Genomic DNA, 16,944 nt, shown 5'->3' with positions numbered 1-16,944 from the left:
GTCATCCCCAGGAACACTCCATCAGGCCAGAAGGGGGAATCTGCTACTTTTTTAGTAGATAGGTTTGCTTTATGTACACTAACCGATAACACAGAATTACCCTTTTTGTGTAAACACATATAAAACGGGATATAATTCTAAATGATGACGAAACATGTGGCGAGGTTGAATAGTATTTCTTTTACTTAAATAATGCTCCCCCCACATGACGTGGTACAGCCGGGAGCAGGGTTTCCCTGGACCGGGGGCGATCGGAGCTCAATGATGGGAAGTAGGTAAAAGGTTATACAAGCAGAATACACTGCTAATACCGTGCTGTGCTCTGCAGGGTTATATTTATCCCAGCCTTCAAAGACAAATATTGACCGAGAGCTTTAAAAGTGGAACAGGACTGAAAAAGTGAGGTTTTCTATGTTACCCGGACATATACAAGTGTTAAATGTATTAAACAGTAATATGAGAAGTATAACAAGTGTCTCGAGCCTCTCCTATAAAGAGCAATCCTGTTGTGTCAGTGAGCTACGGCATTGCTGTACATACAGCCTCATAGCCCTATATCTACAGTGTGAGACCTGAGGCACTGCAGCCTCCATCAGCCTTAGATTTGGGTTGAGAATGGGTGACTTTATCCCTGTGCTGGGCGACGTTATCTCTGTGCTGCTCACTGTTCTTTTTGCTGAAGGATCTGACATGACTTATTCGGGATGGCTGCCTTCACATAAATACATTGGGCCTGATTTAATAAAGCTCTCTAAGACTGTAGAAACTAAATTACCACAAGACCCTGGGTGATCTCATGATAGTCTCCACTCTCTCCAGTCTCCGAGGCTTTAATAAATCGGACCCAGATTATGTATGTGGAAGCAGCCATCCTGATAGAGGCAGGGCTTTGACACAAGAGATATTTCATTATTAATATTATTAATAATAATAAACAGGATTTATATAGCAACAACATATTACGCAGCGCTGTACATTAAATAGGGGTTGCAAATGACAGACGAATACAGACAGTGACACTGGAGGAGGAGAAGACCCTGTCCCGAAGAGCTTACAATCTAGGATGTAGCTTGTCCTGGCTGCAGCTCTATAGAGAATGAATGGGGACTGCATTGAGCAATACAAGTACTCCTCACTGTAGTCAATATACAGACAATGTTTTTTTGGGAAGAATGCGTGCAACCAGTGGCAAGGTGCCACAAGAAGCAGTGCAGGATAGCTTGATCCTGAAGCAGGTATGAACCTAAGGCTTTGTACAGCAGTAGGTTCATGTTCCTACAAGTGTGTTGTGTTCTATGCAGAGTTTTCTGCAATGCACACAATTTAATGACAAAATTTTGAACTAAATCATAAATATCCAGAATCCGGCCATACATCAATCTTCCAATGCTCAAGGAGCCCTGAGCTACCTGCGAAAGAATCCTGGTTGAGAAAGGCTGTATACAAAAGGCAAAACATTTTTTATCCTGGGTAGAGCTGGAGAATGTTTTACCTTTGTTAGGATTTTATTTCTGATTGTATTCCCATTGCAAAATTTTACCCCACATTCTGCTCCAATGGCTATACAGGAAGGGAGTAATCTAGTCATCTCAGAGATTGCAACGTAAACTTAAAAGTAATGCTCATCTTATGCTTTTTTAACAATAATATTATGGTATGTACAGCCATTGAAAACATTCTTCTAACTTCCTCTCTTGGTTACTGTACAGGAAAATCTCATTAATAGCTTTAGAAACAGCTATTAAAAACAGATTCTAATTTTTTGAAATTTACATTGTATTTACTATTGCCAACATCTATGGCACTCAGGTTTCTCTTACCCATCAGAAAGCACACACAGGAAATATATCTTGAGCAAATCCTTGTGGGTTTAAACTAGAAACAGTTGATGAACTGGAACTTACAACACTCACATGAATGGAGATTTCACTACTTTCTACTCCCTCGGTCCGAGGGCCTGCATCCCTGGTATGCAGAACTATAAGCAAAGGGTGTCTGATTTATAGTCGTGGATTATTTTAGATCTAATGTTTGGCCACACAGCCCTACATCACCCCTATAATGTTCATCCTCAGGATGGGTGGGTTCCTGGCAACCATGAGACATAATCATGACTTCTCAGGGTGTCCATCATGTCTTACATATTAGCTTTTTAAAGAGGCATAGATTTTAATTATTATTTTAGAGAAAGTATCAATAAGCATTTGGCTATGAAAGCTCAACATACCACTTGACAGTACAGGTACCTGATTTTTTTCTTCACTTTAGGTCCTGCGATCCTGTAAATGACCCCTATAACTTTACTAGGATATGGGGCTTTCTTTTTTCAATCAGAACCATGGGGCTGTTTTATTAAAGCTTTCCAAGGCTAGGGAGTATACACATTCATCAGTGAAGCTGGGTGATCCAGCAAGCCTGAAATGGATTTCCTAAAAGTCATTTGATATTTTTTAGCAAATGTTTTCAATCCTGGACCAGATCCATTTCAGGTTTGCTGGATCACCCAGCATTGCTGATTAAAGTTTATCCTCTACAGCCTTGGAGAGCTTTGGTAAATCAGGCACTTTAAGTCTGTCGTTTTTTTCTTGCTCATGAGACTCTTAGTGACCTTTTTTGCTATTTCTTTACAAAGGATGTTTATAGGGTATTGTACCTGCTTTAATAAAAAGCTGACAAATTTGTCTTTCAGTTAGAGTTCTGGGTTCACCACAGTATAGTTGCGTAGGCTTTCCTCATTTATCTGTTTTAACATGTCCTACAGTCCATCAGAAAAATTAGGAGGTCAATGCGTTTATTCACCAATAGAAAATGGGAGTAGACAGGCAGAAGCTGAAAATTAAGGCAGTGAAATTTCCAGTTAAGACTTAAGCTGCGTGTGGATGGAGATTTTCTGTTACTGGAAATAACATTTTGTGATCATTTTTAGCAACAATTGAACAAACACTTGCTGTGGAGACACCAATCCCAAGTTCGATGGAGATGGATCACCAATCGTTAAGATGAGAGGCAATCTGCTTCGTTCTTCTCCATAGGAAATGTACAACATGCGTACATAGCTTTAGCCACATGGCTGGAAGGCAAATCTTGTTAATTAGAAAAGATATGGATTCTTTTACACATTGGCATTTTAGGAATTTACTTGTGCAGACTTGTGAAGTTACTAGTTTGGCCTTCTTCACTGAATAGTGTTCATTTTTGAGATTTGGCACCCTTACGTTAACCACACAAAAAATTCTGTGCAGTTCTAATACCACATTTGAAAGTGCAGTGAAGTTCTAAATAAATAAATCATAGATCAACCTTTCTGAGGCTTTTGTAGACACTAGTTTGAAGCAAATGGGGCAGAATATTTGATATACCCTGGAGTGTTCTTTGAAGCTAAACTCTATTAGATATGTTATATATAAATGTTGACCCTTGATGTATTGTTCATCCAGCACTTTAATGTTTAATGATTATTTATCTTTCTATGGTGAACAGAAAGAGCAGCTATACTTTTACTATTACTCTCTTCTGCAAACTTCCTCTCAGCTGCACAAATGGTCCCATGTAGCCACTTTTATTTTGTGCTTTGTCAGTCAATGGATCTCCAACCTCATCATGTACACTGCATGACCATTCATAGGCCTTCCCAAGACCCAGAACGAAGAAATGTGTTGGCTACTAGGGAGAAACATATAAGGTAAGTATACCTGATTTTTCATTCACTGGGTCTCCAACCTCATCATGTACAGTAGAGGTGCATTCATATGCCTTCTGATGACCCAGAGCTAAGAAGTGTTAGCTGCCAAGGTGAAGGAGATCCTGCCCCACCTATACAAAAAACAAGCATACAAGCCCTGAATAATATATATACCCTTATATCAATCAAATTTCAACAGCATTTATATACATACAAGTAATTAGATTTTCATCCTCCTTATCTCCTCTACCAAGGATATACCACAGATGTTCATTGACAGAGGACATCCAAAGAAACCACTGCAAAAAGTATTTTGTCCTTAATCCACCTTCTACACTTCTGGGAAAATCTATATTATATATGCAGGCACAGAGACAGCTCTGTTCTGTTTTATTTTTTCTCTTGAGTACTCTGACATGTTTATTTGGCAGCACCAAACTAATTCACACTAATGTCTTGGATGTCTCATCTCATATTGCAAGTAGTGGTACATACTGCCAGCACAGTGACATTGACTAAAACAACATGTAAATAGCAACAAACAAATCCACTTTACTTCAGAGATCTTTCTAGTAGTTCACTTGACATTTCCATGAAGGAACTTTGTGTTCATAGCAAAAACTAATAAGGCCTAATTTAAACCAGACACAACCTGGTCCTTGGTGAACCTCAAGTTCACTAAGCTATAATATCCAACAATCATGGTCCTTAATAACTCAAAGACCTGCCCTGTGGCATACGATTCAGGATTGCATCCTTATCTGCTCACTTTGAACCTGATTTATGATAGCTCCAGAGAAGATATACATATAGAGAAGATAAACTATTGTGGAGGAACCTGGGTGATCCACCAACCTGGAATGGATCTAATCCAGGGTTAAAAATTTGCTAAGTAATAGCACATGATTTTTAAGAAATCCTTTTCCAGTCTTTAATTGATCAGACCTATTATGTCCAATATTGCCAGATTTCAGGATTTATTCTTACGTAATATAAGGAATTAGGGAAAGTAGCTATTAAATAGGTGGTTATATTTTTTGCACAGAATACCCAAGCCTGAAATATTTTCTGACAGAATTCCATACATTTCTTTAAAAAAAATAAGACGGATATCTCTAGCATCTATGAATATAGGAGGTTCAGGCTGCTGAACAGAGTTTTGTTGGATACAAGGTAACAGATAGATGTGTTTTACTAACCCTAATGTTTCCATTTATATCAGGCTATCCTGAGGTCTATTGGCAATTGTTTTCTCTTCTAGTTGTCCCACCATGGAGCTGATTTATTAAAGCTCTCCAAGGCTGGTGATCCAGCATCCAGTGTATCCTCTCCAAGGCCTTGGAGAGCTTTAATAAATAGGGCCCATGTGTGGAACGCTCTCTACAGAAGGTGAATTCCACTAGTCCGTTTATGGTCACTTTGGAAACACCCATAAACCTCTAAGAGCCCAAGGCAGACATCCTGAGGTTCCTAGGAAGTAGGCTGGCGTCAGGTAGATTTTCCAATCTGTGTTTTTTTTAATGAGTAAATCTCAGGTCAGGGAGGTCTTAATGACCCCTTTCAAGGTCCAGTCACATCTGAATATTTTAGCATCTGAGCTCTGTCTCTAATGTGAATAATACTTGGTAGTTAAGAGAGAAGCCTTCTTCATAGATACATATGGCTGCTTTGAACTGGATGGAAAACTGATTATTGGACAGGGGACCATATGGGTATATACCGTATCTGGTTTTCACCTTCTTGTATACTTTAGCATTAATCATTATTGTTAGCCGAAAATGTAAGGACAGAACAGTAGGCTACTTGTGGCACAGGTAAACTTTTAGGTATTGTATGACATTAAAAAAATCACTTTTATTAAATATACAAGAATTATAAAAACTATAAAAATGGGAGTAACAGAGGTAAATACACTGTATCCTTTAACAAAATTTTTAAAAATGTGTATCAGGAATCAAAGGGACAGAGAAGTTGGGTCTCATACCGACGCGTTTCGCCCATGTGTGGGCTTCTTCAGGGGATAATAGAGACCCTAAGATGATAGCTAGTGTAAGTATAGGTGTTTACAAGACAAGCATAAAGAATATATATGTTCAAGAAATTCAAGGGATTATATATGCATATGTCCATACAGCAACTTTTGTAGGTTTTAAAAGGCGCTATAATAGTAAAGAAAATTGTACTTACATTACATTACAGTGTTGATAGTATGCCCAATCAAGAATAAAAGCAATATATGTATATATATATATATATATATATATATATATATAATATATTATAAAATATAAATGTTCTCATCCATTTCCCCATTTTGCTGTTTTATATCAAGTCCCATGCTGCTATATGTATAGCTGCCATAATGGGGAGCTGGCCATCTGTTTCTATCCTTCTGCAGCCAACCTCCTGATGACATGTCACCATATCTTTCACAAGCAAGATCTGGGGCCCAGACATTTTGACATCTCTACAGGGGTGAGATATTGAAGGCCTTGCTGTTGTGAAACTTGTTGACCCTGACTTATGGGGGCAAGCCAGGAGGCTGCAGGATTCACCTTTCAAGCACCCTCACCTAGGCAAGAAAAGATGAACAGGCAGTAGCCAAAAGAAAATATGTCTAATAATATAAACTATATACTATAATAGAAAATGTAAGTAAAAAGACTGGCTACATTGAGGAGGAAGAAAATATTTGAAAGAACTAATTTGACATTTAGTAAGTGATTATTGATTAACATACCTCCAAAATGTATACTTTGTATACTTCACTATTTTTAATTGCTTTACATAAATCTAAATATAAAAAAACAAAAAAATTTACATGTTGATACACCTTCTAATCAGAAAACATTATGGTTGTTACCTTTTGCAGCAAAAGAGTTATTAATTGTCAGGGACAAAGATAAAAAAGTAGAAAGTACATCCAAACACACTTTGTTATTACCTTGTTTTAAATCACTAATACTTTACTATATGAACAAAGTTCAGTTGTGTTACCTTCAAAAACCTTACCTTTAAACAGCTCTATGTTCTGGTCGTTATATGACCTGTTACAAGATGTGCAATGAATATGACCAGCAGAAACAGAAGACAATATATACTGTTAAGATATTCTGTTATTGTCAGGTAGCTTTTACCTTTGACGTGTGTAAGAACAAAGGATATACAGGAATGCAATGTTTATGAAACAGGTTTCTCTGCCTATTGCATATAATTCAGAAATTCAAAGCCAAACTTGCACCATCCTCAATTTTATTATCTTAAAAAACTGCCTGCTTGCAATTTTTACTAGTTAAGTTTAGTTCTGCATTTATACTTGTCATTAGGAGTTAGCTTCTCCTGACGCCAGCCACAATGACACTTCAAGCACATCTCTCACAATGCACAATGCCAGAGCTCCTTCTAAATTTCACTAGGTTTCAGGGTTACATGCATATGATTTTCAGCTGATTTTCTTCAGTATCTGGTGATGTGGCTTTTGCAGAATTCTGCAGGAAGGCAAATTATACATCAGTAGTGCCTTGGGGAAAAATAGCAATGTAAGTTTTATTTTCCCAATACTTTTTGAAATGAAAACAGGCAGTAAATTTGCATGGAGGAATATGGTATGGTAAATATACCTGAAATAATGTAATATGTTTTATAATTGCAAAAATCCTGCTGATCTTGTCAGAAATTCAAAGCCATTATTTGTCCTCTGCATACTTCCTGTGTTAAGGAGTCTGTTTAGCCCTCCTAGTTGTTATCTTGGTGTTTAATTTGAATTGATTGTCATCATTGATTGTTTCAAAGACTTTTGTCTCTACATAGCTTTACGAACTGAGTACATTTTTATTTCAGTTTTCCTCTACTTTCACTATAAAGGACAAGTCCAGGTGTAACTGAACTTCCCCAGCTCTCCCCAGTAAACTAGACCTATATACTTACTACCCTGTTTCCCCTATGATAAGGCACTGTCTTATATTTTTTGAAATGCCAAAATATCCCCTAGGTCTTATTTTCAGGGGGATGTCTTATTTTTCCATGAAGAAGACTACAGTACACATTTATTGTTGAAAATCACTCATGTGCCAATGATTGTCCCCTTCTGATCACTCTGTGCCATTCATTGTCCCCTTCTGATCACTGACTCGCCCGGTAACAGACTCTGTTAGGGCAGGGATCAGCAGCTTGCTTGTCCTTTGAAGTTACTTTCAGTTTCACTCTGCACTGCAGCCAGCATCAAGGAGTCACACAGAGGCACACAGTATCAGGTATCGGAGGATGTCTTATTTGCGGGGGTGCTTTATTTTAATTGTTTGAGCAAAAATCGGGGGGTGGCTTATTTGATGGGGATGCCTTATCATCGGGGAAACACTGTATATTACCACCACCTTTACCTTTCCCTATTACCTTTGCTTAGCAAAACCTGTTCCTGTATTTACATCCCTAGTAATGAAATTCTGTTCAGAGAGCCTACCTTTCAATGGACCCTATACTGAAGATTTCCAGCCCCAGGCAAGTATAGTGTGCACCAAGTGCTAAACAAAAAAAAAGAGCTGACTGGGCTCCGATGTGCAGTGAAGGTAAGTTGGGGGTCCGTCAGTTTAGGTTAACCTGGTCTTCCACTTGCTTTGGCATGCAAGCTTGCGATTTTGTAGGGCACAGGAAACCCACTTATCCTTTTTTAGGCATTCAGTAGTTCACGCATTTTACCTGAATGAGGACCCAGCTCTTCTCCAAAAGCTACTCTGCCACTGCTCACTACTTTAACAAGTGATTTTATAGCCACTTTCTGTGGTACAAATATGTTGTGTTTGATATTATGAAATGAATGACCTAAGTGCTTTAATTTTTTTTATTTGATAAAATAGGTGTGGCCCTCAATAAATATGATACGGCCCTGTTAAAGATTTATTCCACTCCCCTAATTGAGTTTTATTATGTTTGTTTAATATATTTGACATGTCTGCCCTAGCATACTAAAAAAGTAAATACAAAACTTTCATCTATTTTGGTATGACAGCTTGAGGTTTAAAAAAAGGTCTAAAAGCTTGTATGTGGTTCCTGGAGGGTCTGATTTTTGGTTGCTTTTCTCTTCAGTACTGTAGGGATTTGGTTATAAACCATTTAGGTTTCTAGAAAATTTTCCATTTTTGTAGGAGCCTGTTTTTTTCATTTCAAGCACTCCCCAATTTTTAAAACTATATTAATTTGCAGGAGGTCCTTCCCCTATCTGGCTCGTATGGGTACATTTATTTGAGTTGAACAATTAGGTTGAATTGTTATCTAATTTGTGCTAAACAGAATATAGATCAAATTAACTAGTAAACCCCAGACCTGTTGCTATCTAAGGTTTAAATGTAAGCCTGCTGTCCATAAATTACTTAAAACAGTCAAATAGTGATTGTTTCTTTCCATCACTAGGAACACTAGTTGGCATAATAAAGACTTGTAAAAAATATATATTCTACATATAGTACACATATACATAATATCATAAAAATCTGATATCAGTAACCTCAATTTCCCTGCATATATAGACAATGCTGAGGTGGCTTCAAACCAGATTTGTTGCCTGAATTCTTTTGCGTTTGCGACTAGTGTGTTTGCATTGAAGAATTTGCTTTGGTTTATGGTGCCTCAGTGCTTTCCTGTAGCTTTGATGTTTCTACTTGATTGCAATCAATTAGGCTGTATTTACATTCAACTGAAAACAATGATGGATGTTTTGCTTAGTTGACTTCTTTTCCTTCCATCCAACACTATCTTCAATTTGCACAGGAGAAGGTCAGGACTATTTATTTTTGGCTGACTACAAAGGATGAATTAACCTGTGTTTGCAGATGGGTGATTGTAATAGGTAGAATTGATTGCAATCACCAACTCATGAACAACTGAGCAAGTGATCCTGCACCCTCAATATATTTACTGCCTTTAGCTGAAGTTTATACACATTTAAAAAACATTGTATGAAAATGTTTTACATTCTGGACAACTCTCTATATCATGCTAATTTATTAAGGAGAATGGGAACCGAAAGATGTATGCTTTAAATATTTGCTTCAGTAAACTTCAGTGAATTCTGTTTAGCAGAAGGCTATTCTTCTTATAAAAATGTATCTGAACCTTAATATTTGGAAAACACAGTTTATAGTTTCTCGGTTTTGGTGGATTTTTAAAGTTTCTACAATAACACAGCATATCCATCAGCAGAATATATTACCTACACGTAAAACGTTTTGTCATAGTTATGATAGTATTACACATAGAATCAGAAGGTCCTTGGGGTTTTAGGCACAAGTTCCTGAAATTGAACATGCATTGTCAGTATAAATCCCGTGTTCTGTATTACATTTGTGAACTTGCAGACCTTAGGTGCTGAAGCATCTTGTCTAAGCACCTCTTCTATATGTGTCTTTGATGTATTTGAAGTACTAGTTAAGTTAATATGAATTGGAAAATCCCCTATATTACAGATCTAAAATCATCCTTTTTTTTTTTAGGAAATTTGAAGTAATCTGTCACTGTTCCGGGTCATAAAACTTTTGCCTTCCATTATTATAGCACATAGACTGCACATGTTAGCATTCAGGAATATATGGTGTAGAAAAGGTGACAGAACAAGTATTTAGTAGACGTATATGTTTCCTATATTCTGTAAATATCCATTAAAACATTCCAACCCACCAGGGTGACATACCTTTCTGTTTGAGTATAGCTGACCTTTGTCTTGAAACACTCATTTTCCCTACTTTTCGCAATACAACACCATGTCCCTCCTTCCAGTTCCATGTATTTCAATGACAGTAATTGAGTCACCACCAGGGACTATTTCAGTGAATGTCAGATTTATTGCTTTATAAAAAGATCAGCTTTGCCGTGGTAGAAACATGCAAAAGATAGAGAGAATTTCCAAGTGTTTTCAGTTCTAATTTTATTGCAGTTAGAGTATAAACTGTACTTCATAAACTGTTCCGTTGATCCTATCAACTTTTGGAAGGACTCTAGTGTTTTAGGAAACTGTTTGAGAACGGCTATTGTAGTGTGTGATCTGCATGCACAGCTTGTGCCTTTGTTGCAGTTGTAATGAGCTGGGGTGGGAGCTGCTAGGGCAGGTTAGTTCAATAGGGGTAAATTAGAAGAGTTAACATAAATGCATGGCTGTCCTTTAAATATTCATTTTTCTGCTCATGACTTGAAGCAGCCTATATTGGGTATTCAGATTACAGAGGAAAATACATATCATTGAAATGGAAATTCCGCTTAGGTTCTATGAGCATCTTCTATCAAAATAACTATTGCAAGTCTAAATGCATTCAGTATGGCAGCTTCAAGTGGAAAATGATATGTTGTTTATAGGAAATAATAGGACATTTATTTGTGTGAAGACATTTGTGATATGTTAGTTTATCTTTTTATGACAAGCTGTACAGCTCTCATGGCATTATACTTATTCACCTAACAATTTATTGTAGCTGTGAGCATCATTACCACAACTTGTGACTCTTTTTTTTAATTATAGGGTTATTTAGAACGTTTACAGTTATCATAGCAGTTAGGCAAGAAATACCAGTACACTGTTCTACTTCTCACTGCCTTACAATGCAATGCCTTCTGTATCTATGGTTGAAAAAACACATAACCTATGCATCTAAACTAATCCTTTCAATTTTTAGGCATGACTGATGAAAGTACCCCTCTCTTCCCCAGCGATGTCACACAACTGGAAAGCGACATGTTGACACCACTCTAACACTCTGATCTGGCAAAGTAGATTGTTCAAAGATGCTGCCACCAGTGGACTATGAGAAGAATTGGATTGATGTTTAAAGGAAATTACTTTTTTTCCAGTTTTAAAGTGATCTAAAACAAAAAATATAAATGTGTAGTTGTTTCTCTGGTGGTACACGTTTATTCACAAAGCTTACATTATTGTCTTTCCTAAGAATGATGCCACGCAGCTAAGAATCTGGCGCAGGCGTAATGTTATTCCCTGCTTTCAAAGCCTTACTAAAACAATTGTTTACACCAAAGTATTGTAAGACACTACATTGAAACATAACTAAGGAACTATAGACAATGACGAGTAAATAAATTACACTATTACAAATTCTATAATCAAGGAACAAGTATACTTTGCTCATATATGTATTTGCGCATGTTTTTATATAAATACATGTTTACAGTCCTGGAATAATTTCCTACTATGAACAATGGCTATTAATCTTTATACAAGACTGGTCACCTTTACTATATTAGACCAGCCTTTCTCCACTGTTTTAACATGACAGAACTCTTAAAAAAAAAACACTTTCAGGTCTCAGAGAACCCCTGCTATAATTCTTATATCCACAGCTCACAGCACATCAGTGTGGGGGTCAGTAGGAAGAATGCCTCTTATATTGCTGACCAGTGGGAAGAATGCCACCCTTACAGTTAACCAACAAGATTTTTGGTGTCAGCTAACCTAACCTGAGAGGCACACACATTCAAGGAATCTCTAGCAACCTCTGCAGCAATCCTAGTTGGAACACTGATCTAGATATAGAAATAGAGATTGAAGCGCTGCTTCACAAATGCACTTGAAAGCCTGCAAACACTTGTGGTTGCTCCCGGGCACCAAGCAGTTGAAAATAGGCATCTGAGAGCATTTTCCATGTGGTTTTGCAATGTCAGTCTAAAGAATTCCAGACTATTATTTCCTTTCAGATTTAATAATAGGTGTAATTAAATTCCTTTTTTTTTAAATCTGTGACATAGTGTAGGGGGTGAACATTAATGAATTCAACAGTATGGTCAGCCAGAAGGGCTGGAATAGGACAAAATGGGTCCCTGAACTGAACATATATTTGGGGTCTTAATGGCAGGTTTGCCAACGTTTACAAATGTTTATTTTACTTTTACAACAAAACAAATTTACTGACATAGACAAGTTGTTACTGACATTTTCTTGAAAGTCACAAAAAGACAGGTTTTTGTGCAAATAAGGGGTCCTACTTTAAAAAGAATATGTGAAATACAATTTCCATACTGAATTAAGTGTTCTACCAGCTGTCAAATTGCAATAACATAACTGTCAAACCTTTTATTTCTACACTTGTATACTGTATTTTAGCTCTCAAAACAGTTCAGTGTAAGATAATATGGTGAAAGGTTAAACTTCTAGAAAGCTTTTATAGCAGTCTGTAAAACTATAGAGAAGTTATCCCTCACCTTGTGTGCATCTTCATTCTGAGATAAAGGTAGCTCATCCTTTTCAGCAGGACATAAAAAGACATTTTGTTGTGGCAAACTCCCAATAAGGAAAGTTACCTTAGGGTGTTTTATAGGATTCTGAAAAGAAAGAAGGTGCAACTGCCTCAAACACCCCAATCCCAAAAACATGCACTTAGGTTTATTGGCCCTATCATTGGCCTTAGACTGTGGTAATGACATATGACAATGGTAAGAACTTTAGATTGTGAGCCCCATTAATGGATAGTTAGTGACATGACTATGAATTTATACAGTGTGAAGTAATGCATCAGCACAATATAAATACTTAAAAAATACTTAAGTTAAAAATAATAACAATAACCGTTGGAGAGATTATTTCCTTCCTGCTAATTAAATTTAAAGTAGACCTACACTGAGAGTTTATGTAAGCCGTCATTGCCCATCTGGTTATATAATATACATCTTGCCTGGTTGGTGTTGTGATCTTCAACTTTTAATCATTGACCCAGAACTGTATCATTGACCCAGAATGATTTACTTTAATCAGAACAGTAAGCCACATACACTTCTACTGGCTAGCTAATGTTACCCTGACTGTTGTTAGGTACCGGATGAAACCCCCAGATCCATTATTAGATCTTGTGCTGGTACAATGAGTTCCTCATTTGGGTTCTTTAAGAACAATGCCTTGTCACATGTGGTCAGGATGTGTAGTCAGTTTATGGATGATGAAGGCATTGATGCCATCGACTGGTTCTACAAACCCAGACCCGAATCCATTAGGGACCCTCTGGGACATTGTGTATTAGTAAATCTGACTCTGGCAGGTAGAACCATAGACTGTCCAGGAGCTTACTAATGCCCTCATCCAGGTCAGGACTTCATCCAGGGCCCTATCACCCCTGTAATCTGTATTATACCAACGTGCATACAGGAACATGGAGGCCATATACACTACTGAGCCATTTTATGTGATGAAATTTACACAAGCTCGATCATTCTATGAATAATTTTATTTAATGTTTTCCGTGTGATTTTGAATCCAGCCCTCAGGGGATTTTGGTGTGCATTAAATTTTCACATGTCATTTTATTCTCAGTGATGTATATTAATAAAGATTTTCAACTTAAATATTTCTGCCATTGAAATCTGATATGTGATTTCAGTGTTTCCTTATTTTTTTAGAGCAGTGTGGAAGATACATTGCAGTTGTAACAAGCATGCAATGTAGCATAGGAGTACAGTGATCAATATTATGTAACACACTATTTAGCAGATAAAATGCAGCAATCGTGAGTATGTAGAACACAACTACAGAGTGTAATGGTCTGGCGCATCTCAACTAGGGTTCCTCCAGAAGTTGCTGGGGGTTGCCTCTCAGGCCAGTTTAGGTGACACCAATGATCTTTTTGGTTATCTGTAAGAGTGACACTGGCCAGCTATATAAAAGACATTCTTCCCACTGAACACCACACTAATGTACTTTGAGCTGTGGATACGGTAAAAAAAGCTGTGGTTTCTGAATGACCTGAAAATTATTTCAAGGATATCCCCATGTTAAAAAGGCCCTGAACTGCTAATCTAACCAATAACAGAGTGTAGCAGTCGGATTATGTAAAGTACAGTGCTTGTTTACTTTATCATTACTAGTATTTTGTATAACATTAATATTACCATCCAACATGTAACACTTTTTTTACTTTATTTCTACTTTATTTTAGCTGGACCAGCTAAAATGTAAAAAAGTTAAGTAGCAATGGTTGCTTGTGGCTCCATCTAGTGGTAAACATTGATATTGCTCACAACACATTACACTGTATTTTCTGCAATTTGCTGTAATTGTTTTCTCTTAATAACTGCTGTAGTTCTGGCAGCTCTGGATATACAAGCTGTTATTCTCATTTACAGCTGCGCATTGTCCTGCTCATTACCCCCTCTCTTCTTAGTCAATCACAGTACCCCTTGTTTTTTTTCTCATACAGTACAGAGAACAAGACATTCTGAGATTGGCCAAGGAGAGAGAAGAGACATAAAAACAGAAGAGCTCAGCCATGAATGAGAGTCACAGCTGAGACAATGTGCATATTACTTTTACTCTTCAGAAAAAAAAGATATCTATACTGTGTATTATTCAAAAAAGAAAATCTCCAAGTTCCATGTTAAACACAAACTTCATTACCTTTACCGCCTGCCTGATGTGTCTTTTCCGTAGATTTTTATAGGTCTTTAGTATATATATTTTAGTATTCATGTTATAATGGATATACATTTTTTTAAAACAAGTAAATGTGAACTATTAGCTCCAGCTGACTGTGTTAGGTTAATCCAGTGTTTATCAACCAGGGTTCCTCTAGAGGTTTCTAGGGGGTTCCTTGCGCAAAGAGCAGGTCTTATTTTCGGGGTAGGTCTTATATTAGGGCAGGTTTACAAAATAGTGCTAGGTCTTACTTTCGGGGTACGTCTTATTTTCGGGGAAACACTGTATTATAACTCTTTTCTAGTTTTAGTCAGTTCTAATCTACCTTTAAAGGTAGGTTGCATATTTTATATTGGTAGCATATATAAACACTTATAATTTTGTTTTCCATGTTTTCCACTTTCAGTTATAAATAAATGAAGGGGAAAAAAAAGGTATATAGTATGCCTTTTTTTTTTTTTTTCCATAGAAACTTTCCTGGAATCGGCACAGTCCCAGATATTTACCTAAAACTGGTTAAAATATTACCATTATATACGATAGAAGGTGTAATTTTAGCAGAAAAAGCAGCAAAAAAAAAAAAAGGTCATTGTGACACAAGAAAAAATTTTTACATTTTGATAAAAATCAAACTCGGTTTGTACAGACAGGAGTCTGCATGATTTTCACAGTTTGCATGTTTGGCAATTAGCATGAATAGCGGTGTGCGTGTGTGATGAATGCAGGTTTGTGGATCACCCAGCTTCATGGATGAAAGTGAACCTTCTCCAGCCTTGGAGAACTTTAATAAATCAGGGACACTTACAGTGGTCTGCTTGTTTGTCCATACAACTCTAAATAGAAAAAAAAAAAGAAGAGACAATTATTTTCTAACTAGTAAAATTATATAAAGGGGCCAATCCACAAGATGTCACCTTTCTTAGTAAAACAGTAATACATTACTAAGCGCCATTCAACAGCACAAAAACTAAAGCACATATTGTCATATTCAAATGTTAATATTTCTCAAAAGTGCTTTATTATAATGTTTAAAAGTGCTGTTTTAGAAAAAATATTCACATAATGGTAGGGCTTAGAAAAATGTCTGCCCTTTGCTTTGCAGAATGACTGCAAAGCAAAAAATCCATATAATTGAACAATAGAAATAAAAGAATCTTGTAGTATGTGTTTTGAACAGCAGATGGGGATACATCCTTCCTTTTCCTACAAATTTATGCTGTCTTTTTAGGACAAAAAAATGTGCAAATCTGACAAAATATACCTATACCAAAAAAATGCCTATTAAACTTCGTCTATGGAGCTGAACACTGCACATTGCCCTAGTAGTCTGGAATCACAGGATATGCTGTACAAATGCAAACACCAGTCTTATGCCTAAAATTGGCATTTGGCAACATTTATGGCAACCTTATGGAGCCCCTTGCTGCAAAATGTTTTGTGATGTTGCAGTCCTGCAAAGACAAGCACAGAGTAGTGTTTGTCTTTGCAGGACTGCAATATCACAAAACATTTTGCAGTGTACAACACAAAAAAGTTTGGACTGTACAAAGTTTACCCCATAGATAAATTATATTAATGTCATGTAAAAGTCCAGAAGTTACTACAAATACTGGGCCTCCTAGAATACCTAATTATACAAAAGGCAATATGAATACACAACATATTATTTGAATAATATTCTTATGCCAATATACTGTATGTAAATACACTAAAAAACATGCATTGTTGTTGTCTGGGGTAGAGTTGTGGTGTAGTAAAATAAGAATACTGCCGAGTAGTAATAAAATATTATTAATAAAGTATACATACATGGGAAGCAGTGAGGTGACCATAAGGAATTAAACATACACATATTTAGAGGCTCTCC

At 36.7% G+C, this 16,944-nt stretch overlaps 1 long non-coding RNA gene across 1 annotated transcript; it reads left to right on the top strand.

Moving 5' to 3' along the window:
* Positions 1–208: 208 nt before the first annotated feature.
* On the top strand, positions 209–11,558 carry LOC140326859 (uncharacterized). Its single transcript, XR_011919936.1, has 2 exons — positions 209–271; positions 11,341–11,558. It is a non-coding gene; the product is annotated as an uncharacterized lncRNA (long non-coding RNA).
* The last annotated feature ends 5,386 nt before the right edge of the window (positions 11,559–16,944 follow it).

Source organism: Pyxicephalus adspersus, chromosome 3 (assembly GCF_032062135.1).
Source record: "Pyxicephalus adspersus chromosome 3, UCB_Pads_2.0, whole genome shotgun sequence".
Lineage (NCBI taxonomy): Eukaryota > Metazoa > Chordata > Amphibia > Anura > Pyxicephalidae > Pyxicephalus > Pyxicephalus adspersus.
The sequence above is the reverse complement of the archived record's forward strand: the minus strand, read 5'-3'. Positions and strand labels throughout refer to the sequence as shown.